At 40.7% G+C, this 25088-nt stretch overlaps 1 long non-coding RNA gene across 1 annotated transcript in view; it reads left to right on the top strand.

Moving 5' to 3' along the window:
* Positions 1–16381, top strand: part of LOC120799826 — a 40241-nt gene extending 23860 nt beyond the window's left edge. Inside the window, exon 3 of the long non-coding RNA XR_005708893.1 lies at positions 16324–16381. This is a non-coding gene — a long non-coding RNA (uncharacterized LOC120799826). The remainder of the gene's footprint in view (positions 1–16323) is intronic.
* Positions 16382–25088: the final 8707 nt, after the last annotated feature.

Here is a 25088-nt window from a genome sequence, read left to right as displayed (position 1 = left end):
TGAGAACAGGACATTACCGTGTGATATTTCACTGTATCTAGGTATGTGTGCATTAACAGCATTACTTAGTTGTTAATTTTAGTGTGGCTGTCAGAAAGTGGGAAGGAAGATCAATGAGGGCTTGTGTAACAGAGCCAGAGGTTGATGGGAATGAATGATTATCGTTCTGTTCTTTACTTCCTACTCATTGTGTTGTGATGTCATCATCTTGAGACACATAATACTGGGCCAGCCCAGCTTGTTGTTTCCTACATCCCAACAAAAACCACAGCTTTGTGACTCATCACTCACTGACATTACATTGGGCTTGTCAAATGCATTGTACTGAGAAACAAACCTAGATAGATAGATACCTTTTGATGTTGCTTACATTGATTATCAACGTCGGTAACTTTGTGATAGTATTCAGATGTCGGTGGCTCGTCTTTGATTTCCAAAAATATTTTGGCATCAATGAACATACCTAAAATGACAAGCCACTGAAATCAGTATATTTGACTGGACAGAGTCTGGACAGACTTGAGCAGAGTTTGCTGAACGTCCTGCAGTCTGTAGCTAGCTGGCAGATTTTGTCCCACATTCTTGCACCCCTGCTGCGTCACCCAGCTTGGCGACCATGAATGTGTTAGCAACTACTGAGTCCTCTCACCACGTCCTAATTTAGATTTATGTCCTGTTTTAAAGACTTTGCCATTCCCTTCCCCTACAGATGACATTTTTGCTTCTCAGAGGCATATAGTATAATGTATATACCGACTCATTTTTCAAAAATAGAATGCTTTGAGAAAATGAATGGATAGAGGCAAAGGAGGTAAAGATAGGAGAGAGAGAAAGATAAGTTTGTGTGACTTGCTGGAACAGTGTGTCACTGCTTGCCTGGAGTTTGGCAGTAGTTTCTCTCTCCCTTCCTTCTTACTCTCCCTCCTTCTTTCCCACCTCCACAGAAATGTCCAGCTTGATTTAATCAGGGAGCCAGAAGGGAAATCGAACTGGGTGTGGCACCAAAAGCCTCCATATGGGGACAGGCCTGGTCCTGCGACCTAATCGACCCTGGGGGCAAGCTACAAACAGTCAGTGGGTTTGTGAAAGAGAGTCTGTTTAAATTTGTGCAGTCATGACTCTGTATGTCTATGTGTGAGTGTGAGTCGAGGAGGGGAATGACGCTGGCATGGAGCCGGGGAGGACGTTAATGTGTCTCTCAGGTGGCAGCAACAGCACAGTTGCACACAGACTTGTGTTTGACATAAAGGTGGGGAGAGTATTTCCTATCCCACCATTCCCTCCTCTTCCTTTTCCTGCTGTGCGGTTCAGATGTTAGAGCTGGCATTAAATTCCTGTCGTCAAGCTCTGGGTGGGGAATGGGCCAAGTTAGCCGTCACTGTGTCCCCAGGCCCTGCAGGAGAGTTGCAGTCTTTCCCCAAACATGCTACACCTCTGTCTTCCTTTTGTTCCTCCGAATTTTTTTCTTCCCCTCCTCCCTTTCTGTTCTCCTTGTTCCCTCCCTCGTGTTTCATGACTGTTTATGCAAAATGACGGTTCTTCCTCAGCTCGCCGGCTTGTGGTTCACCGAAACAAATAAATAGATCCATGAGGACACAGACATTCATTCACAAACAGTCTTCGCACACCCCACACGCACATAACAAGATGAGAGATGGAGAGAAAATGTAAGCTGTGAGAAGAGAAAGTAAATTAAAAATAAATCATGGCATGGCTATGGAATACAACTCGCGAATGGAGAAGACAACTAACTAAACAACAGATACGGGATTCTTTGGCTTTATCATCTATGTTAAACAATAAGCACAAAAAGTCCAGATTTAACCCTGCTGCCAAATACCTTAGAGGTATGAGTCATTCTGCTGAGTCTCACAGTAGTAAAGATGACATGAGACTCTTAATTTATATTAGCAACATGGTAACAGGACAGTTTAGAGAGGACCAACTAACACCTTGTCTTGCTGAGAGCATGTTATTATAGTCTCAGTATAACCCAGCCGAGGCTGGCTCCAACAAGGGCAGGGTATTGTGCAGCATGTATTCAAAGTGCAGTCATAGGTCCTGTGGGACTTAGTGTGTCTCAGTATGTGTGTGTGTATGTGTATGTGTGTGAATTCAGTGTTCAGGAGAGGGACTTGGATGTGAAAAGACCCAGATTTATACGTTTTGCTCTTGGAATATCCCGGAGATATGTTGGAGGCAGCAGGGGGATTTTATAAAAGTCTTCTCCGGTTTCTCTGGTTCAGCATTTTGTCGTATTAAGGACATTACGTGGTGACAACAGGCATTAAAATACTGCCCCCTCCTCCTCTTTTCCCATTCACACCCGTCTGTCTCTCTTCCTTGCTCCGTCTCTTGCTTAATTCTTTTCCAGACAGCTATTTCTTCCTTGAAAATAGGGTTACAGCCAAGTCACAGTTAAGCTATATAGATGCTCATATTTTCTTAAATGTAAAATGAAACAATTATTTCAGCTGGACTAAAATGACATTTAGTGCAATGGATGACCTGAACAATGTGAATAATGGGAAACAGTGGGAAAACGAGCATACAGGCCGCTGTATGTAAAGGCTGTCCTGAAATTGTTCTTAGCCACATCCTGCTCCAACAAATAATGAGTCTTTCCCTCTCAGATAGGTTGCTACTTCTACTATTACAGCGAGGGCTTCATTTCAAAGGCTTTTTCCTTGAAGCTAAATACTTGTCTTATTCTAATGGTACTCCTGAGAACAGACCGCTTATCCTGATATGAATTGAAAATTCACTAAAGGAAGCAGCCATGGCATGGAATTTGAAGCATAAAACATAAAACAGGGCACGATACTTGAATAGGTGATGCAGAAATATTTACGCTAAGTTCCAGTTTTATTATTAATTTACAGTATGCTTCAGCAAGGTTCACTCATATTACATTTTTAAGAGTCTGAGAAAAGTCAGGAGGAAAATGCATCAGGAGCACATTTCATGATGTGACTACTGTATGTCACATTGCACATTTGTGTGTGTGTGTGTGTGTGGGTGTGTGGGTGTTGTGGGTGCGTGTGTGTTTGCTGAAGACCGTTTGGACATTCAGCCAGATTAAAACCCAATTCATGTCTTGGGTTGCTGTTTCCACAGTACAATAAAGAAATCATTTAGGCCAGAGGAAATGATTAAGTGTTATTAATATTGTGCCAGTGCTCTCTTTGTGGATATGGATGTTAAAGAGAACTGGAAGACCAAAATGGTCTGTTTGGGTGGTTGACTAGATGTGAAACCACATGAGTGTCCTTGGGACTAGCTGGTTCGTCTGTGTGTGTGTGTGTGTGTGTGTGTGTGTGTGTGTGTGTGTGTGTGTGTGTGTGTGTGTGTGTGTGTGTGTGTGTGTGTGTCTGGGCAAGTGCGTGTGTGCATAAGTATATGTATGTGTGTCTCCACCAGCTCTGGCAGGAACTTGGGAAACCACTGGGAGCTCCTCCAGTAGTACCTAGTGTGGACTCATTTGTTGACTCAGAGATGGTTAGAGGGGCAAGTGATGCCATCTAAACACCAGCACAGTCGATTGGGAGACACACACACAAATTCGTGCTTCTATCTTTGCGAGGACACTGATCGACAATAATGCTTTCCCTAGCCCCTTATCCTAACCTTAACCATCACAACTAAATACCTAATCCCAACCCTTACCCTAACCATAACCTAAACAGATTTCTAACCTGAACCCTAAAACCAAGTCTTAACCCTCAAACAGCCCTTTAAAGGTGTGTCAGAAAGTGAGGACCAACCGAAATGTCCTCACTTTTTCAAAATGTCCAGTGGTTTAAAACTTAGACTGGTCCTCACAATGTATAGCCATACAAGTACACAAGAAAAGAGAGAAAATAACATCAAGTGGTGCTGTTAAGAAGCTTTGGTGTATAGCTGTAGTGCAATATGCCTCCTCCTCATAGTAATCCACAGTGGTTTCATACAACTTGAATGACAAAATACACTGGCAGCTAAAGGGCTAAAGGGGTGCATTTGGCTGAGGAGAGAAGAGAGACTGGGACCTGCACTACACTGCCACTCAGGTGTACTGTGAACCTCTGGATGAAACCACATGCCTATTCTCCAGTGGCACTCCTGGACTCTGAGCCTGGAGAAAGGACTTTATTTTCCCTTACCTAAAATGGTCCGGTTTGCAGAAGAAGCTCTGATTCACACATAGCTGGCTGTGTTATTTTTAATTTATTGGACAAAGCCTCAGCTGTGGAAGTCATCAGAGAGATTTTGGTGGTTCAAGTGTACTCTAATGCAGCCCCAAACTGTGTATTAATAGTTAAAACTTAACAGCACAATCAGATCACCAAACCAAACAACACTTAGGTCTCAGTAACAGTCAGCTTCCTGAGTCTCTCACTTAACTCTCTCATTCTTTTCAGTGGATGTCTAGCAGCAGCATTGAAGATATAAAGGTTCAGGTGATTTAAGTATTACAAAATCCAAACAAAATTATGTGGTGTTATTTCATGGAATAGTTATCTTCATTAACATTTTAGTAAATTCCATCTGGGTATTGCAAGCGATACAAATTTATGCATTTCTAGTGGTTACTAATGTTAATTTTCACCTCTCATATTTTGTTTTCACTTATCATACAGTAATGTGGACCAGTGGGAAGCCTATTGTTTAATAGGAAGGCCAGATATAATTTCAGCCCACTGTGTTAAAACACAGGGAGTTGCATCTGGTGAATGGTGGTCAATATCCTCGATCGATGCTTTACAAATTTGGGAAGCCATAGGGCCTGACTGCTATGAATTGTATTATTTTGAGCAGAGTGAAGAATGGACGAATTGGGATTGTTATGTTGTGGGAATTTAAGACCAGTATTTATTTTGTGTACATACATGATTTGGAGTTTGGAATATGAGGCATTTGTTCTGGGTCAAATCACTCCAGGCTCTTCAAACTTTAGTTCCTAAATTCTATAAAAACTCCACATATAATTGAGAAATATACAATACCAGCTACATGAGGGTTCTCATTTTGCTTTTATCAATGCAGTTTCTAGTAAAGCTACTGTACATATTTGATAAGGCATTGTGATTAAATAATGATGAGTAAATTCATATTTCCTCATTCTTCAGGAAGAAGTTCATCTCCTTAAGAAGGGAAATAAGACTGAAGTGTTCCAATGTGTTCTAAATTGGAAAAGAAGACAATTAGGTTGGCTTGTGGCTGTCAGTCAACCCACTGTTGCAAGGTGTTTTAAGAAGTGAAATCAAGCAGGCGAACTAAGGGAGAGGTGGTGTAGTGAGATGGAGAGCCCAGGCAGCCAGGGGGCTACACTAGAGTAGCCGAGTGCTGGGGAGGGAAACACTATTGTACTGTTCGTTTGGAGACATTCTGTCAAAGCTGGCCCAGGCTGACACCTTGGATCACAGTTTGATAGACGGAAGAGTAGCTCTCGCTGACTAGGTCCTATTAAGGTGGATGTTTTCAAAGTTTGGGCCTGGCACTAGGGAAAAAATAAGAAGGACACAGAGGGGAAGTGGAGCCTGAGCGGAGCTGACATGCTTCAAGACCCTCTTCCCCAAACGGGCAGTTGGGGGTCAAATCGCTTTCTTTCCTGCGCCCGGTCTGGCTTGGTGTCCAACTTACTGAATGTCTAATAGAGAGGAGGCTGGAGAGCCTCACAATGCTCCACAAACACACATACTTGTACAGTCACATTTGGAAATACACATCGATATAATGCACATACACGCACCAAACTACAAAGCATGCACGGACGCATGTTAACACGTGCTCGCAAGCGTTCATGCAAGCACAGAACCACACAAATGTGCATATCTGCATATGTAGTTTTGTATTCCATAGTGAGAAGACTGAGTCGTGTCCAGTAGAATTAGTGTACGTAGGTTTCCATGCAAGAATGTTTGTACCCCACTGCATTCCCCTCCTCTGGATCAATGCTCTCCCGCTGTCACAGTGCAGTGAGCAGGCAGAGGCAGTCAAGAGAGGCCTGCTAGACCTACAGAGTCACAAAAGCATTGAGAGGTAGTAGAGGGGGATGGATGATGGGGGCAACACTTGAATGTGTGTGTATGCGCGCTGCTAGTCGTCAGAGAAGGGCGAAAGCAGACACACTGCACCTTGACCACCTATTATGAAGCTCTTTGCCACGATGTCAAGTGAAAGCAAGTTAATTGGGTGAAGCTGTAGAGCATGTTAGGGCGGTGGTTGAGGGCTTGCCGGCTTGACAGTTGAGTGTCAGTGGGACCCAGTCAAGTGTGGCTGAGAGACAGAGCCCTGTCACCGGGCCTAAAGCAGGGCCGCTGGGGCTGTTAGGGAGAGAGACTGACCCCTCCCTGCACACATACTCACACACACTCACACACGCTCACACACACTCACACACATTACACACATTGACACGTACACCCAATTACATTCACTCATACCCTCTGGTGCACACCCACTCTGTCACAAATTAAGATTATTTCAGAGTAAATTAAATAATTATCTTTTCTTAAAGTAAGTTAAAAGAAAACATCTGATTTTGTTGTAACAAGTAGGAGTGATGGTAAAGTAATAGTTGTATTCAATGATTGTTGAGCCATGACAAAAGTTTACTTGTTAAGTTTGGATTTTTTTTTTTTTTTAAATACATTGCTTGTGCAGTTAATGGTGCACATGGAATAGAAACCAAAGTCGTACAGTACGTCATGTTTTTGTTAAGTTGTTTTGAATGTATTTTACAAAATTATTTATTATAATAATTATATCAAAAGAAATATTTATAACATCTCCAATGACAATATCTTATTTTTGTTTGTTTTGAAGGAAAACCACTGAATCAGTTGGCATTCTTTAATATTTTTCTCTCAATATTATCAGTTAATCACTATCGATCAGAACTTAGAACCATGACTTTAATTGCTATTTTATCTGCCAAACTGACCAATTTGTATCATTGTTATAGTGGTTTTATTGTACAACAAATCTGGCAAACCCACAATTTTTCCCTTGTAATTCCAAAAACTGAAATAGGTTACCCATATCCTTGACTGTTTTAAACATTATCTGCATTTTCAGTGGTTTGAATTTCTCTTTTCCCTGAATGTATTCACTAATTAAACTGAAATGAGTCGGGTACCTGACAAGTTATTGACAAACCTAAGCAGAACTTAACGAAAGAGGCCCCAAATGTTCACTGTTAAGCGATTCCCCGGGGAGGGTTATAGAGCAGCTTTGCAGATAGTGTCGGAGGGTTGCTGGATGCCCATTTATCTTCCTAAAGCTCACATTCAATCTCCATCACACTGTCAGATGGAAATGCGACCCCCTCTTTTGTACCATTGACACACCAGAATTGCTACTCAGTGCCCCTCTCTCAGTATGACAAAAAGACCCTAATTAGACAGGATTGAATGATAGATGAGAGGAAGATGGCCTTGGCCTCCAGATCATTGTGTTTTACGCCATTTATGGCTGTAATATTTGTGCCGAGCAGTGTGGGAATCAAGCTTGGCAGCAGATCCCCTGCAATGGGTGTCTCAACATACTCAACGATCCATAATGTAGGCCTTATGAAACTGATGGGCCAGAACACAGTCTCTATTCTGAAAGGCACAAAGCATTTGACAGGGTTGTTAGGACTTTGTCCAGCCACAGTCATCATTTAGGCTAATTCTGTGGATTTGTTTGTATCAAGCAGAGCAGAAGTATAGAATTCACCCTCAGAGCTCTGCCCCCAAGTTTAAATCCACCTGCTCTGTGTCAAGGTGTTCCTGAATTTCCAGTTTAGTCAAAAAGTAACAAATTTGTGAATTTAATGTATTTTTCACTAAAATTTAGGCCATTGACTTGAATTTAAGGATATACTGTAATTGATCAAATCCAACCCTGCAGCTAGACACAAGCCCTTTGACACTGAATGAATCACTTGCCTCAGGCAGCTCTGAAATAATTATGTTAATTCGATTATCCTTCTAACAGTACAATATTTATGAAGCAACCGATCTCACCAGATCCACATTGCTCAATTTTAAAGGTTAGAGTCATCCTAAACATATTCTTTGAAACAAAATAGTTGGATAAGCTTCATGGAGAAGTCCTCTAACTGGTCTTTAGCACTTACTGAGCGTTTCATACAGTGTAAACTCCAGTTATTCTTGCAGACTGAACCCCACAAGTATCACCTTAAACCTGAGCACCAGCTTAGTGCAATCAGATACGCTTTTAAAATCTAATTCCTTAAACATTTCTACCATTGTCCAATTGTTAGCCCCCTGTCTGATTCTACTTTGTGACTCCCTACTCCTCTACTAACAGCTTTGTAAACTGCTTAAAGGACCATTACTTCTCATTACTTCCTGTGTCATAATGGGCTAAATGTACTATAAGCAGTCAAGTCAAGCAGTTAAGTTAAAAGGCTGTAAGCAGTCAAGTCATGAACACTACCTCTGTGATAAAATACTTTTTTATTGCCATCTCTGTGTTCTATTAATCATTTATTATCCTGATCGTAATAGAAAATTACTGTAAATCAGTGTTATGAAAAATTAAATTCACCTCAGTATGCAGAATATTTATTTATACTGTGCATGGTATATTTTGGTCGCCAAAAAACTACAGTATTCACAATAGTCCATGGACATAATTATAGTCAGAAGAGTCATTGACATTGCATGATAAAGCTCAATATTAGTTATAAATATCACCAAAAAAATAGATATTCGAAATGGTTATTCTAACCTCAGCAGTTGGCCTTTTTACTGAGTTGCTCAATTAATTTAATTTTGTAACTACTCATGACATACTGGATCACTTTTTATCTTTAGGTGAGTTAACAAATTGTGGAATAAAACTCTACATTTACTAAAGCCACTAAACCACTGAAACTATACACAGAGTACGACTTGCCAACATAATGAACTGGTAGGAGTATAAAAAAAGATTAAAAAGTAAGGTGTTATGTTTAGGTCAGCATAATTTAACATTAACAATGTTATATAGTTTTTTTTTCATCACTATCATTATTATTAATCACGTTGTACAATGTTATTTCATCCCACTGCCAACAACTTAATTCACTGTATTTATACTGTAATTACATGACAGTCTGTAGTCTTACTAGAATTTGGTGCCGTGTAATTCCTTAATTGCATAACAATTTAAACATTTCAATGAATGTAACTATACAGAAGCTGTGATGACACAAGAGACCACTTTCCTTATTTTTCCATTCCGTTGTAATTAAAAAAAAATAAAGATAAGTTTGGGGTCTAATTTTTAAAAGTTCCTAACAAAGAAAAAAGGGACGAGAAAATCAATAAGCCATTTTAGTCTCTATCTATCAAAGCGGATTCCTTCTTGTCTGTTTTAAAGTGGGGATGTGGCACTTTAATAGGATAGCGCGAGGCTGTTTGAAATGTATGCCAATGATTCCTGTCATTTCATGGCAGCCTGGCCATGGTTCACTGAGCGCCCACTTCTCCCCTGTCAGCCCGACTGGAGACAAGCATTTAGTTGCAAACTTTGAGCAGGTTGCGCAAACCAGAAATGATGTGACTGCTACTTCCAATCCCCATCCTTCTCTTTCATGCTGCAATGCCACTGGCGGTCAAAGAAACGGGAGAGGAGTGTGCTTTCCCTCATTTAACTGAAGAACATGCTGATTTAGTAAAAACCTTAAAGGTGAATAGACAAGATGGGGGTCGAGATGACAAGAAAAGAAAGTATGGGGAGGAGAGGGTGAAAATAGGAGCGGTAAAAGGAGGCAGGAGCTTAGCACAGGGGAAGTCAAAGGTTATCAGTTGCCTTTTTTTGCCATGTGTCAAGCTCCAAGGACAACTGCTTTGTTAAGTTTGCTGTCATTGTATTAGTTAAACCAAACACTGGATTTAGGTTTGTGTACTCTCTCAACCCATAGTGTTTTATCCAGAGGATTTCAGCTTTCATTCCTCGTGCATGGCCACGTCATTTTTCAGGTATTGATATATTGTCCCGGCCACACATTTTTACCGATTCAGGTGTTTTATTACTGGGCCAGTAAGTCAGTAACAAGTAGTCCTGCTGGCTAGCTGACAGTTTGTGTGCATCAAGGCCATGGCCCTGTATTTTCTGCCTTGTAGCACACCAAAGTAAAATCGCTTGTCAGGCCGAGGTGTCTGTGAGCTGACAAGATGCCCCAGTGACATTTCAGCTCGAAAGAGCAAGTGTCTTGCAACCGAGTGGTCAAATATCAGAGAATAGGTCAAGCAGGGCGGAGCTGAGTGCTATCCGGAAGGCCAGTCTCTACCAAACGCCAAACGCCCCCTTGACTTTGACAAGTGGGACTGCCGGGGGGTCAGTGAGGGCAGCGAAGGGGCGGCTGTGCGACGGAACAAAGTGATGTTCTGTTGGGCATGGCCAGACAGTGTGCACCTTATTGGCTTCAAAAGGGAAAAGACATTGACATTGATTAATCTTCTTAACCCTCCTGAACATGAAGAGAGTGGTGGGGAGCTTAGCATGGGGGGGGGGGGTTGGCAGCCCCATAAGATGGGCCACTCCAGTGGTTTGTACGGAGCATGGCCCCCTGAAATGTACTCTGACATTCATTAGAATATCTTTGACACCTATCATGGGGGAGCCAACAAGGCAAGAGGAGAAGAGTACTGTCTCCAATGATCTCAAGTCACCCCCAAAATCTTTTAGATTGTGTCATGTGAGTGAAATCACTCCTAGCTAAACAATGGTAGTTTATCAAGAGAGGACAGAAAGTCATGTGTTTATTTTGCATTTGCAGTTTTGTTTATTGTAGTTTATTTAACAGGGGCTGCATTAATTAGAATACAAACTCAGAAGGAGTTTGGTGAATTGTGTATTGATATGGCTAAACAGATCATTTTCATCCACAGTCGTTGGGACAGTCCCCAGTTGGTTTTTTGGCACCAATGCACACTGGCGCATAGAGTTTTGAGTGAAACAAAGAAGCACCTGAAAATAGTGCATGCCTTTGCATATACAGTAATGCGTCATTTCTAACGACCAGTCTCTGTTATAAATACGTAAAAGCCTCTACTTTTAGCTTATGCCTTTTGTGTTTTTCTGTTGTTTTTCTGTTTTTGTTGAATTTTAATGGAAACAGAAAGAGAGAGAGAGGGAGATAGATAGATAGAGAAAGAGAGAGAGCATGTGTCAAAGTCTTGACAGCCATCAAGGCAATACGGCGGTGCTGACATAAATATTTAACACTGAGGGGCAACCTACAGCATGTCATGTCACGGCCGTGATTAGGGTGAACGGTGACCCCCTCTCATATAACATGGTTTCATGTTGGAGAGTGGTAGGGGGGCATGTGTCAGCGCTTCATAGGCTCCATATCAGAGGGCGGACGATCCTGCCTTTAACCCTCATTTCCATAAAGCCATTCCTTTGGAACAGTGTTCCCCACAGGTCTCAACTCCCTACCTTGCAGAACGAGCTGCCTCTGAGACTATGAGATCAGGTCTGTTTGAAGTGTGTTTATGAATCTGTGTGTGTGTCACTCTACTTGACATCAGACCTCTTAAGAGCCTGATGGTGTAGGTCCAGGAAGCAGAGCTGTTTATCATTCAGCCAACATCATTTGGTTGTTTCTCATCGATTGGTTCAAAAATGTTTTTCCAATGTTATGTCATTGTTTGCAGGCCGTCAAGGGTTAGCCCCCTGTGAATAATTCCAACCTTAATTGGAAAGAAATCCATATGTGGAACTTAACTTGCACACAGGATCACAGTACCTTGAAGAAACAATTACAAAGCATAGAGAGGTAATCAATTGCTGAGCCTCGCCATGAAATGTCACCAGATGAAACTGAAGTGGTATTAGCATTTATCAATGGCTTTTTCTAAAGTATGAAGGAAATAAAGTACAATTAAAGACAGTTAGGAGTTGCACATTCCATATTAGCTAAAAACTAATGTATGTACGTATATGTATGTATGTAAATTAAACCTCAACTGCAGTGTCTGCAGTTAATTAATAATTGATTTACTTTGGCAGCTGGTGTTTTTTTTTTTTTTTTTTTTACCCTTTAACCCTCTGGTGCTTACACAATGTTTCTAAATCTTCTAATAATCCATTTAAAGCATCATATGCTTTAAATAGATTATTAGAAGATCATAATGGTGCTTTAAATTGATTCAATGCAGCTGACACAGTCAAATGCAGTTATGCATTCTCTAAACACACCTACAACTTGATGGAGAGAGAGAGTGTGTGAGAGAGAGAGAGAGTAATGAGCTCGCTCTTTTTCTGGAATCTTCCAGTGCAACAGGCCACAGCTGCATAATGTTAGAATTTATTCAAGGTTTACTGGGGCCAGGCCTCCCTACTGTAAGTTAACACGTTTATCATACTGATGCCTTAACCTCCACTGTTGATTTGTTGCTTAGATTGCCCCAGAAGGAAATGGATAATGCTAAAAAAATGAATTTTAGTTAGTTGATGTAAGTAGGTATTTAAAACACTAAAAGATATAAGATGGATTCAAGGATGAAGTAACTTTTTGAGTAAAAAAAAGTTTCTAACTTAGTCTACCTTTATAATCAGTATTCTTCCAAAGAAATTATGTCTGTATTGAAAAGAACACAAAACTGCAAACAAATAAGTTTTCTCTAACTGGATAAAAAACCTTATTGATAACAAAAAATAAAAATAAAAAAACATGTTTGCCACAAAAGTAGGACAGACGCACTTGACAGGATATAATTTACCTTCAGCACTTGGGAGTTTACTCCTTTTCCAGTAGGCTGAGCCGATAGCTCTTCCGGTAGATGACATATTACACCAGTCCTGTGGTCATGCCCAGGCTCCATCTATCCTGTTCTTTGTCCAGTCACATATCATTCTGTGGGCTCCCTTAAGTGCATCTGTGTTTGTTAAGTGCCCAGACCGTAGACCGTGGTGTTAATCCAATTTGTCCTTAACATTTTTTCGAGCAGTTGCCATGTGGTTGGGTGGTTAAAGGAGGATAGTGACACACCTGGGAGAAAATGAAATAACTCTCCCAAGGTACAGGGATGGGATGAACTTGAAGCAAACAACACGAGAGGGGATGAAGATGGGCTGTGAGTGCTGTTACCTGTCCCCGTAGTCGTTTACACTCACACACACTCACACACACTCACACACACACACACACACACACACACACACACACACACACACACACACACACACTCACAGACATACAGATCGTCACATATAGTGAGAGACAAAAGTCTCTGATTAAATTTTAATGGGAAGCCTTTTTAGGCCAGCTCTATTGTCTTTCCCATTAAAGTCTCGGGGATACTGGTATCTCTCTAGTGAACGGTGACAATAGAAGGCCCTCATATACTTTCCTCTCCACCTCTCTTGCAGGGAGACGGAAGTGGGATGTTATTATTATTTCATGCCCCAGAAGAGTCCTGTGCTCACTTTAGGGCTTGGTCACAGCGGTGGAGCATCCTGCTCGGGGAATGCTCTGAGAGGTGCTCTGAGTGCACATACCATTGTTCACTTCAGGTTGTGTGCCATTTTCTTACATGCCCCCAGAGCGCAAGAGAAGCGTTGTTATTTAAGCCTTGCTTCGCATGGTAAAACAAGAAAAGCATTTAGTGCTCCAGAGCGGGTCAAAGGTGATGGGTAGAGTAATGGACAAGCAAACTGTAAAATCCTCTTCACAAGGCCTACACACAATAAGAAAACAAAATGAAGTCTTAATTACAGCAGCAATATAAAAACACTAAGTACATATGGTAAGTGTCAAGTATTGAACATTTTACAACTGTGTTCACAAGCTTTAAAGTATTGCAAAGGCCAAAGCCAGTGTGCAAGAAGGTGCAATAGACTTCATATAAACAAGTTTTTGTCAGGATTTCTTTTCCCCTGTATCATACAAAGGCCTCATGTTTCAAGGTGCTAAATTAATCTGATTACTGATCAGCTGTGTTTTGTCTCACATCCAACAAATAAATTACACCCTAAAAGACTGTGTTGGGAAACATTGCAATACAACCCGGGATGAGAGACTACTATCCAAATGAAAAAAATTCCAACCAAACTTACTTATTGATTAGTCGTCAGTGGTGACTCTGCAGCTTGTCCTGTCCTCTGCCACCTTCCAATTTGGTTGGAAGTAAGCCTGCCATCTTTGTCCTCGAGGGGGCCCTGGGTTGTCCATGCTGTTGCTTTTTCATGGGGAGGTTGTCAGAATCAGTAGTATATGTGAGAAGAGTTGCCTCTGTTGGGTGCTGTGGACATTGGCTTTACTAAAACATGGTGGAGCAGCCATTGGCATTTGAGTTCGGCTTGTCAGAGTGTTTCTGTTTGTATGATGTTATTTCAGAGTGAGAATAGAGAGGCAGGTGGATCTGAATATGGCTAGCTTAAGTTCCGCTGGAGTCCTGCATTTTCTCCAGAGGGCCTTTAGCTTCCAGAAGGCTCTCCAGACTAGCTCAATCCCTCCTTTACAGTCTGACTCTGTCAAACCCATGGCTGAAGCCAGTTTGCAGAAGTCATAAACCAGTTTCCTTTTAGCACTCTGACGTTATGTGTCACTATCTCCACAGTCCCATGGGCAATTAAATGTTTTCAGTGAAGCCTTACTTGCAACTATTGTGTGAGCAGGAGTTTGCAATATGTCCTTTGTTGTAATTTTGTTCTTCACAATCCTTTGCTACCATAACAAATACTTTTTCTAAACTTTAGGTACAGAATACAGATGGTTTAATTTCGATTTGGACTGATTGGACAAAATATAAATAACACCGATTATCAAATGCTTGATTTACAGAAAGGCCACTATTTGGCTTCAGAGCATGTCCTCAAGTCCTCTTTGGATTTATTTTTTACAATGCCCATGCTTCAGAGCATCTGATAAAAATTTAATGATGTTTACATCTGATTACTTGGGAGGCTGAGGAAGCCATTCTGTTCATTAGATCACCCTTGTAATTGAATTCCTGGCATTCCTGGCTTGTGGATGCCGTGAAGGGAAAAAGGGGCATTGTGAGGTGCATCTGATGGTGTAAAATGGTTTCAAAGTTCTTTGGCTGTTACAGAAAATTGCGGAATAGATGACTGCTGATATCATCACAGATCCACCGTCATATCTATGTTTGCGGACATCTCTGGCTTCCTTTACTTATATATTCATCTAGATGCGTCGCAATTTGAAAGATGAGTCATCTGTCATTCAGCTTTCCAGGCATTATGCATCTTGCCCTACAGATTTGAACACCAGACCAAATGAAATTAGACATTTTATTTCAAGTACCTCTTGTTTGTAATATACATAGCAAGGATGGTCACTTTCTAATGAATTAATTACACAGAGCAAATATAAACCATTGCCTGTAATCAGATGTGACCAAGCCTTCAGTGTAAATGTTGAATTATAAATTTATGTATGTATTCCTCTGTTACAACCTTTCAGTGGCCGTTGTTTAGGGAGTTGGGATTGTTGGGTGTCTGTGCATTCTGAAGACATCTGAGAATATAATTAATGAAAAATAGACTAGCTGTGACCTTTTGAGCAAAGTGACTGACACAGATAGACAGTTACAATCTTTTAACCTTCAGAAATGTCAAGACAAACCTAAACTCTGTGGCTGGGCCCGCTGACACCTGTCCTCCCTCCTTTCGCGGCCTGCATGCCACAGTATGAGTCTCCTTATGTTTACTATCACCATATTGATTTGTTTGTGAAGAGGCTGTGCTGCCCATTAAATATTCACAGCTTGTTTTTCCCTTTTACCATCACTTTATTTTAAAAACTAATTTGTCTCCTTGACCCTTTATAAGTCATGTTCTGCTTATGAGTTGTAGAAACAAGATGGCAAATCCTTTCTACCATTAATTTTTTAAATCTCTATTCTTTTGAATTTCTAAATCCCTTTATCTCCTATGGCAGTAGGCTCATTTTGTCTGGAGCAGTGCTTCAAATAATAATGCGAATAGAGCTCCCTCACACTAACAGTTCTGATAACTATCACTGTCTGTGCTGTTACACTGTACTCCGAGGTAGTTCATAGGAGGGACTATCCCATCCACCCTTGTAATTGATTCATAGGATCATGCTATGATTTTTCCACAGTGAAAATATCAAAGACAGAAGATTTCAGAGCCAGAGTCAACTTCATCCACACTTCCGCTAACCAACTCAAAGTTTCCTCATATTGATTTCAGAGGGCGGCACAACTTTTCTCTTTTTTTGCTTGTTGTTTGTTCTTTTGTTTCAACAGAACATTGTTAAAAACAGTGGAAAAGTAGCTGAGGCAGAATAAAGCCCTCTTTTTTTGATTTTTATTTTTTTTTTCTCCTCATTCTTAATTCTGATGTTCCCAGTGGAGCAGAGACTGAAGTCTTTGCTGCCGTCAGAGTGATTAGGTGTGGCTGCGGAGGCCAGCTTCCTACCCCCGTCTTCAGCAGGTCCTAATTTCATGTGAGTAGCTGAAAGGATGTGTTTGCGTTTATTTGCGCCTTTTATGTCGAAAAACTTCAAAGGCACCCCTCTCCTCTTCACCTATCATCAATGACAGATAGTGCACCATGGGAGAGAGAGGGAATCACTATCTTTCTTTATTTATTTGCTCTCCATCTGAAGATGAAATACACCACACATACACCAAAACCCCTCCCGAAAAAATAAAGGGGCATGGGATTGATATTAAGAGGGCTGCAGGTGAGGGGCATCCGTTAATATGTTAATGTAATCCTCCTGTTAGGTGTCTCCAATCCCCTGAAGATGGGCAGTAATCAGTTTGTTCCTGTCTGCTGGCTTTCTGGGAGGGAAAGGCGGCACTAATCAGAAGTGGCGTAGCACTCGCACATGCCAGGCAAAGGGGAGGGGAGCGAGATGACACCTCACGGATTTATTACCTCCCAATCTCCTGAGCTGGGTGAATCCAGCATAAAATAGGCAAAATAAATAAAGCTAACCACCATGTTAACCAAACATGGCAAATGCGAGCTAGGGAATTCTGAATCAAGACACACCTCTTGAGTGCTGTTTTGCCTTTGTTCTGAAGCTGTTAGTATTTGTCTGCTTTGCATATGTGAATTATTATCTTCAATTCATTGTTTCTATGTCTTCATCATTTTGATTTTATATACTATGAGTAGAGCGTAATACATTTTTTTTCCCCCTGACCATGACAGAGTAAGTTACTACTATACAGTGTAGTATACTGCTATTCACTGTACTGTACTGTATGTGTAAAATATCAGACAATCATGAAAAAAGCACATTTAAATTTCCTAAAGCCCAAGGTGACGTAATCAAATTGCTTATTAACTAAATTGTGCAGTAACATAAATCTACCATAAAGTAATATAGGTATACTGTCAATATACACACAATTTAAAAGTCATATAAAACTAGATTTGGATTCTGAAAGCAGCTTAACATTTTCACGCCTAGCGCTCCTGTTTATTGTAAAATTACTGTACAACAAAAAAATCTTCCCTTGTTCTGTTGGTTATGTTTAGTTTGCGTTATCCAAAGTGATGTAATCCCACACTATATGTAGTCTTGGTTGTTAGGCCATGCCCCTAATAAGTTTTGCAATTGAGCCTCACATTAAGGCTTTGACCTTTTGATGTAACTAAACTGGCCTTTTCACCCACAGACATTCACCTTTGACCTCTGTCACTCTCAAAACTCTGAACACAGGTTATGAATTTAGTATTGATTATATCTTGTCTAAAAGATGTTCGGACATTGAGCCCTTTTCAGTTTGTGATTGATTGAATGGGAGATTACATATTCGGTGAAGTATCTGTGGAATATATTTCTGACCTGGTGCATTAACTCTAAGAGTGTTTCAGTCGTGTGATTTGAGGCTCACCTGTTTGTCAATCATCAGCTTCATCAATTTTCATTAACAATGTACCGACACGTATACCTACTGCAATTATTCTGGTTTTCTTTTCCCCTTTGTGGTAAAGCTCTTTTCTTTTCGAAAATGGTAGAAAATGGTATGAATCTTTCTAGAATTTAAGGTTACTTTTTCTCGTGAAGGGCTGGTGCTCTTTGTGTTCATCCTTCTATCTGTTTGGCCATGTGTCAGTCTCACTTTTTCCCTTTCTGGCAGTGAGCAGTGGAGTCATGAAAGCAGTATGCTCTCTCTCGCTCTCTCTCTCTCTCTCTCTCGCTCGCTCTCGCTCGCTCTCTCTCTCTCTCTCTCTCTCTCTCTCTCTCTGTGCGTGCGTGCGTGCATGCGCGTGCGTGCGCGTGTGTCAGGACACGGCAGTAAAGGTCAGTGCGATGAGTTCAGGAATGACAGGAAACAATGAACCTTCCTAGGTCCAGTAAATTAACCCATGTCACGGGCTGCTCATTCCTACTGATCAATACTGAACACTTTGCTTTCAGAAAATGAGGGTCATCCTCCTTGGGCCCCAGCGTCCCAGGGGACGGACAGGAATGCTGATAAAACAATCACCATAAAGAGGTTCCAGACTCACAGCTAAAGAGTGAGTACTAGAGGCTCCTCCAGTGTCAGTGTGTGTGCTAAGAGCCACTTGCTCTCCTCCAAGCCCCCTAACACTGCTAGCTGCGCTCTGACAGGGGAACGGTCGATAAAGTGGATTTGAGATATAAATGTTTCCCAGAGCCCTCTCCATCACTTGGAGACACCTGCAGGCCGGGGCACAGCGACACAAAGGGTGGTTCTATTCTGCCATCTCTGTCACCCCCCTCGGAGCAGCCTGTTTAGAAATTTGGTCCCGGAATCTAGCGTGTACAGTGCTACTAGTAAGGCTTGTAATCTCTCACTGCTTTGGTATTTACTTTTATCTCTCACCAAATTTCCTGAAGTAATTGAAGAGCTTAAAAAAATCCTAAGGGAGTAATATGCTTGGGAGCCACAGGAGTTAGATAAAATGTCTTGAAAACTGAAAAAGTATACACAGCATCCCAGTGGCAGCAGCAGTTTTAACCAGCAGTACCTCCTTCTTTAGCCACACTAATGGTTCTAGGAATTGGAATATAGTTAGTCCACCAGGCCAGAATACATTTCCCTGATAAATTGTCATGAAATATGGTACAGACACTCATAGCCCACAGAGGATGATTCTGAATAATTTTCATGATCCCTGACTTTTCATCTAGCACCATCAGCAGGTCAGAATGTTTACCTGTTCAACACTTGTCAAAGGATACCTATAAAACCAGTGATTGAATTTCTGTCCTACTCAGTTGTACTTTGAAATTAATGTCAACATTAGCAGTGTAAAATTCTAAGGACTTTACTTACATGATGGTGTGGTCTGGTGGTATGGGCTGGCTCAAAGAGGAACAACTGTATGTGCACAGTTTATGATATTTTAGATAAAATACTTTGGACTGTCATCATGTTTGTCCTATTCAGAGGTTCTCCAAATATAGATTAGGTGGGTTATTCATAACAAATCCATGTCACTAAAGGCAGTGTGGGCCAACATAAATATGAGATTCCATTAAGACCGTAATGAACAGTTGTCCGCTGTTAGCACCAGACTACCAAAGGCCTAAATATTACACACTAAATATCATTACATAAACATTCAACAATTAACTTTCATGTTCACATACTAACGTTGGCATCTTAGCATGATGACTAATGAAAGCTGATGAAAGTCTGACTGTAAGCCTGAGCCTGACAGACGGAAACTAATGCTTACTGTGCAGAGGATAAACCCCTCTGATTTAGACAACAACATGGCCATTTTTATGGCACTGTCCTCATACCAGACCTCACATTTTGTTACCCTTTTTTTCATTTCTGTTGTTTCGTGCTCACATCACAACAGTACGCTTTTTTTCGTTTCCTCCAGTCTGGTAGCCTGGTATCAATAGCATTTTCTGCTGCCATCCAATCTCACAACACCACACACAAAAATGTGTAGAGACTAGACACACACATACACTCAACCATCGATGCCTCCTGACCTCAGCTTGTGGTTGCTGCTGGCTGCCCAGAGCATATTAAAGGCTTAGATAAAGGGAGCTGGAAACTGGTTGGGGCTGGCCCATCAGCCCGGAGAAAGTGCTTGGAGCAGCAGATGCAGTGGCGGCTCAGGGAGCCCTTTTTCCATTAGGAGTCATTTCCAGGTCCACCCTCAGCCGGTGACAAAGTGGTCTCCGTGTCTTTATTTTCTGCTGATGCCATGTGAGCCAGAGGGAGGGAGGGACTGTCATCAGTTACTGCTGCCGCCACCCCCTAATTGCAGCCAACTGTCGATGCGTGCATTTGGACCTTTTCAGACCTACATTATTTATTGGGAGAAAAATATTGTATTGATTTTGGATGGCACAGTGAGATATAAGTGATGTTGCTAAAGAGCTGACAGGACACTATAAACTTTTACAACAGTGTCATAGCTGTACTTTGCTCACATAAAATTAACACGTTTGAATATAATGTAGAAAGGAGAATGACTGCATTGCAGGGAATCACAAATGTGAATCTTCTGTGCTGCTTCCAGACTTTTGTTCACCCTTTCTAGTCTTCACAGCACCACTGGGGGCTAAGTCAGTTGTTCTTGACCTCTTGTTGAGTGAAAAATGCAAAAATAGCAAAAACATATAAGACCTTTTTGAAAATTAGAAATAAAAACGAATGAAAGCCAATTGGGTGAGTGACATATTTAGCCAATCAGATGTCTTAGTGAAGGAAGACCACCAGTCAGTCGTCTTGAATAGAAACAATGCCCAAGATAACCGGTTGAATGCTCATCCAGTTGCCGGAAAAGTCATTTCTTTCTACACCCTCTAACCGAAACAGATGTCCCCTTAGTACTCCCCAAGCCAAATGAGTAGAGTTTTGGTCCATTTCTGCTAGAGCCACACTAAAACTCACACTGATTTCTATGTAATACCATGGTGCCTGCAAGACCGCAAACATTTCTGTCCTCTCAGTCCTTGTAGTTAAGGATCCATGATACCAGTATGGAATTGAGTGTTTCAAGCTTCCACAAAGCAATGCTGTATGTACTATTTGGAAAAATAAATGCTCATCTGTTAAGTCTGTTTTAGTCTTTTTTGGGTCTTTTACACGTGAAGCAAGCTTATCTAACAGGGAAATGGAGAGTAATGCTTGTGCAGTAGGGAGTATGCTTGACTTTGTCATGGTTAGTCATGGAATAATTTATTATACTACATTCCAAGTCAGTGTATTATAAAATATAATGAAGAAAACATCACGTTATATTTATTTTATATTTCACTTTGCTACCTAGGGTAACACTGTATCAGTTACCTCTGCTCATTTCAGTCTTTCAGTCATTTCAATCAGAACACTTTGTTTTTGCAGATTCCTGCATGATATTCACTGTTAAAACATTTTCAATTCTAATTGTATGTACTCTAGTGGTCTCACCACCTTATGAAAAACCTGGCTGCCATATTTATGTTTTCTGAACTCCTCAGCTTTGCACCTTACCCTCAAAGTGAATGTGAGGTCTCTTATTTTTCAGTGTACCGACTTGCCATACTGTGTAATTCCCTCCAGTTGGGTCGCATTATAGAAATCTGTTCATGATCCCTTTCCAATGCAGTGACCTCATTACCTGTAAAGACTCTTAGTAGATGTTTGGGCACATTAGAACTGTTTAGTGGTGTAGGGGCAATGAGGTACAAGGCCTTATTTTGGCACCGGCTGTGGGCACTCCAGGAGTCCCAAGAAAAATGCATACAGCCGGATTGGTGCTCTGCATATTGAAGATCAGTCCAAGGTTCATAATGAAACACATGCATGTGGCGAGTGACACGTATAATCCAACTCTAATCTTTTCAGACGTTTTAACAAGGCTGACAAGTCATGTAAAATCAAAGGAACCTCACCATAAAATTCAGCATATAATAGTTAGCACAGCTTTGTTAAAGAAAAAAGAAAAGAAATCACGTTGTTACTGAAAACACAACTGTTTGCCAAACTACCACTTTCTTTTGTTTTACAATAGTTTTCAAATAAAACAAGGCTGTCTTTCACAGGCAAGGGAGGGCAAGGGCTTTGTAAACCACTTTCTCCCTCCCTTTCCCTCTTTCAATAAAGACCCTGTGCCTAGCATACCTGCAATGTTTGATTCCATGTAATTGAAACAAGGCGAGAGTGGGTCCTTGCCAGCACATGGCCTCACCATTTAAGGTAATGTTTGCACTGCTAAAGCGGCTAATGAATACAAGTCTTGGGAGCTGGCACAGTGATTCCCCTCACCAGGCCTGAAAGCGCCTCAGGATGCTGTCCCCTTCCCTTCCACACAGCTGTGAAAAGTTTAAAAAGCCCGACCCCATAACATGAAACGGTGAGGGTGAATACAACTACAATTAAAAAGGGGGGAAAAAATATTACTTTGGCATCCTGAGGTCATTATCCACAGTTTATTGCCATTTGTACAGTGCTTTTATTTTGCTTTATATGAGGAGGATTGGCCTTTAATTGCAGCGTTTGCTTGTTTTTCCTTGCAGTGTTTTTAATTTCTGAATGCTTGTATGCGTCAGGGGAGAAAAAGCCTGTGTACCTTCAATGACCCCATGAGTTCCCCCAACAGAATGATGTGTCCTATCTTAAACCCTCTGCTCCTGGGATTCTCCTCAAAGCTCATGACAAATGCAGCAGTAGACTATAAGGTTCTTCAAAATGTTACACTCATAATTGGTGCTAATTTCATTGGGGACAGACTCTGAATGTGTTCATTTCTGACCCTTAACAGGAAAGGTGAGTCTTTGTACAGTTAAACTTTCAGTGTCTTTTCTTTGGAGCAAGACAAGAGTTGTTTATTCCACAGTTGAAAGCAGCAGACAAGGTAATTTCTAAGTTGATATGATTACGATCTCTGGATCGGAAATGATAAAAGTTCAGGTTCAAGGGTCAGATTAGAATATTTGAATTTTTTTGGGGTTTATTTGTATGATTTACAGAGAATAATTGCAGTTCCACAAATTGCTTTCATGTGATTACATCAACAGCAGCAGTGCTACACTGTAAATACAACTTATTTCACCCAGCTTTTCTGTGACCGAGTGTGACACAACACAGACTCGCTCCACACAGGACCAGACCACATTCAGCCAACAGTACAACGGTTACATCTGTCCTAGGAATTAAGAACACACTTGAGGCCACAAGCCACAAATACTACACAGAGTAAATGCTGCTTTTCAGCTATGTTACTTTTCTTGTGTGGCTTGCTCTATTGAGCCCTTTGACAAAGGGTTTTAATCCACTAACTAGACCAGAGAGCACCCTAACTGGCCTAATCCAGAGGCTCTCTGGGGCTCTCCCAGGTACTGATTGACTGATTGGTGGAGATGGATGCTATCTGGTGTAGTGCAACTCCACTGGGCATTTAAACAACATTAACGTTACTGACTAGGCAGAGAGAGGGAGCGCATTATGAACTGTGAATGATAGTCTCCTGACATATCAGTAGGTGCCATGACAAATGCGCGTTTTATGACACTCTCCAGTGCCTCTGTCAGCTGGGATGACAAATGTAGCTAATGTGTTTGTATGTGGTCAGGGTGATGCATGAATGTTGAGTGAAGTCCTCAGTAACTGTCCTTTACTTGTAATTTAGCAGGTTTCTTCAAATGTAATGTGATGGTTCGCTAGATCTTATTTTAGCCCAAATAATCTCTTTTACAGCTATTCCAGATATTCTGACAGCAACAATGACATAAAAGATCAATGTCAGATTTTAGCAGAAAAGGATAAAGATTTTGAAATGTTTTTTTATAACTGCTCATTCCTTCAAGCTTTCAGGCATCCTAAAGGGTCACATGACGCTTTAAAGATAATGGAATGTGTTCATTAAACTAAAAATGATGTCTGAATAATATATCCTGACCATACAATATAAAATTATGCTTTTGCATGACATGGAAGACACGTTCTCATTTTTAAACTGTGCTGCATCTTATTTAAAATATGCACAGAATTTAATTAATTTTTTATATCTCTGTTTATGCCATTCATTCAGCTGAAACATAAGTATGACATATTTTGTCACTATTCATTTATATAGATTGTGAAAAGCTCGCATTTAGATATTACACCAATAATAAACATATCTGGTTTTACTAAATTAACACCACTTATCCATAAATACATTGGGTTTTTTTTACTAATTTTTCAGTTATTATGATAGCAGGATATCATACCTTTGAATTATTAACTCTTGATTTGAAAGACTGAATATGAGCATTAAGAACCTTTTTGCAGTTGATATGTCACACTTGTATTCAATTCTTGAAACAAATCTAAAATGGGCGGGATTATATCCACTAAATTCCTCCTTCTAAGGGTTTATTTCCTTGTAAAATATGTCTATATCCTGTGCTCGGATCTCATTAGAAAAGTGTGTACCCACTCGAGTGTGCGAGCCCTCGTAGAGCTCAAATCTTGGGAGCACCACTGTTGTAATTAGAGATTGGTTCACATAGCATATTATAGTGATCTTTCCTTTGTGGGCAAAGCAGCAAAAACAACTTCATCTGACATCTGACATTATAATCTACATGATTTTACTTTCTTTTTTTTTTTTTTTTTTTTTACATTTGACTGTATTGAAACAACAATTTTGATAATAAAAAGGAACATGTATTGCTGGAGCATAATTGAGCACAGCAATATTAGACCCTAATTAAATTATACCCCTCCCCTTTTATAGCTAAATGATAATCATCACAAAGATTCACATGCCCATTTGCTAATAGATATGTTGAAGTTATTAAAGTAATCAGCAGCAAAGGAAATCCATTCAGAATTGATTGTGGAATATGCTGATTGTGGCATGGTATTATTTTGAGGTAGAGTCCAGTGTGGGAGTGATCATTAAGAGATCCTCCAAATGAATGGGAATTATCCTTATTCTGAAGAGGGGGCTTACAGGAGTGAAGGCTTCTCACTGAAACAGACCTTAATTAAGAGCTCCAATGTTATTATCAAGCAATCGCAGAGAGTCTCTGCCACTGGCAGATTCCTTTCTGAGTGAAGTTACTTGGATACAGTAATAGATAAGTTAGGTTATTGGCATGCAGGTAAGAAGCAAGCCTGGGTATTATTGTCAGTTAGAACAAAGGGACAGTTCTATTGCCGAACTTCAAACCTCAAGTGCAGTCTGTCCTT

The sequence above is a fragment of the Xiphias gladius genome, chromosome 15, assembly GCF_016859285.1.
Source record: "Xiphias gladius isolate SHS-SW01 ecotype Sanya breed wild chromosome 15, ASM1685928v1, whole genome shotgun sequence".
Taxonomy (NCBI): domain Eukaryota; kingdom Metazoa; phylum Chordata; class Actinopteri; order Istiophoriformes; family Xiphiidae; genus Xiphias; species Xiphias gladius.
This window is presented reverse-complemented; position numbering and strand designations above follow the sequence as displayed.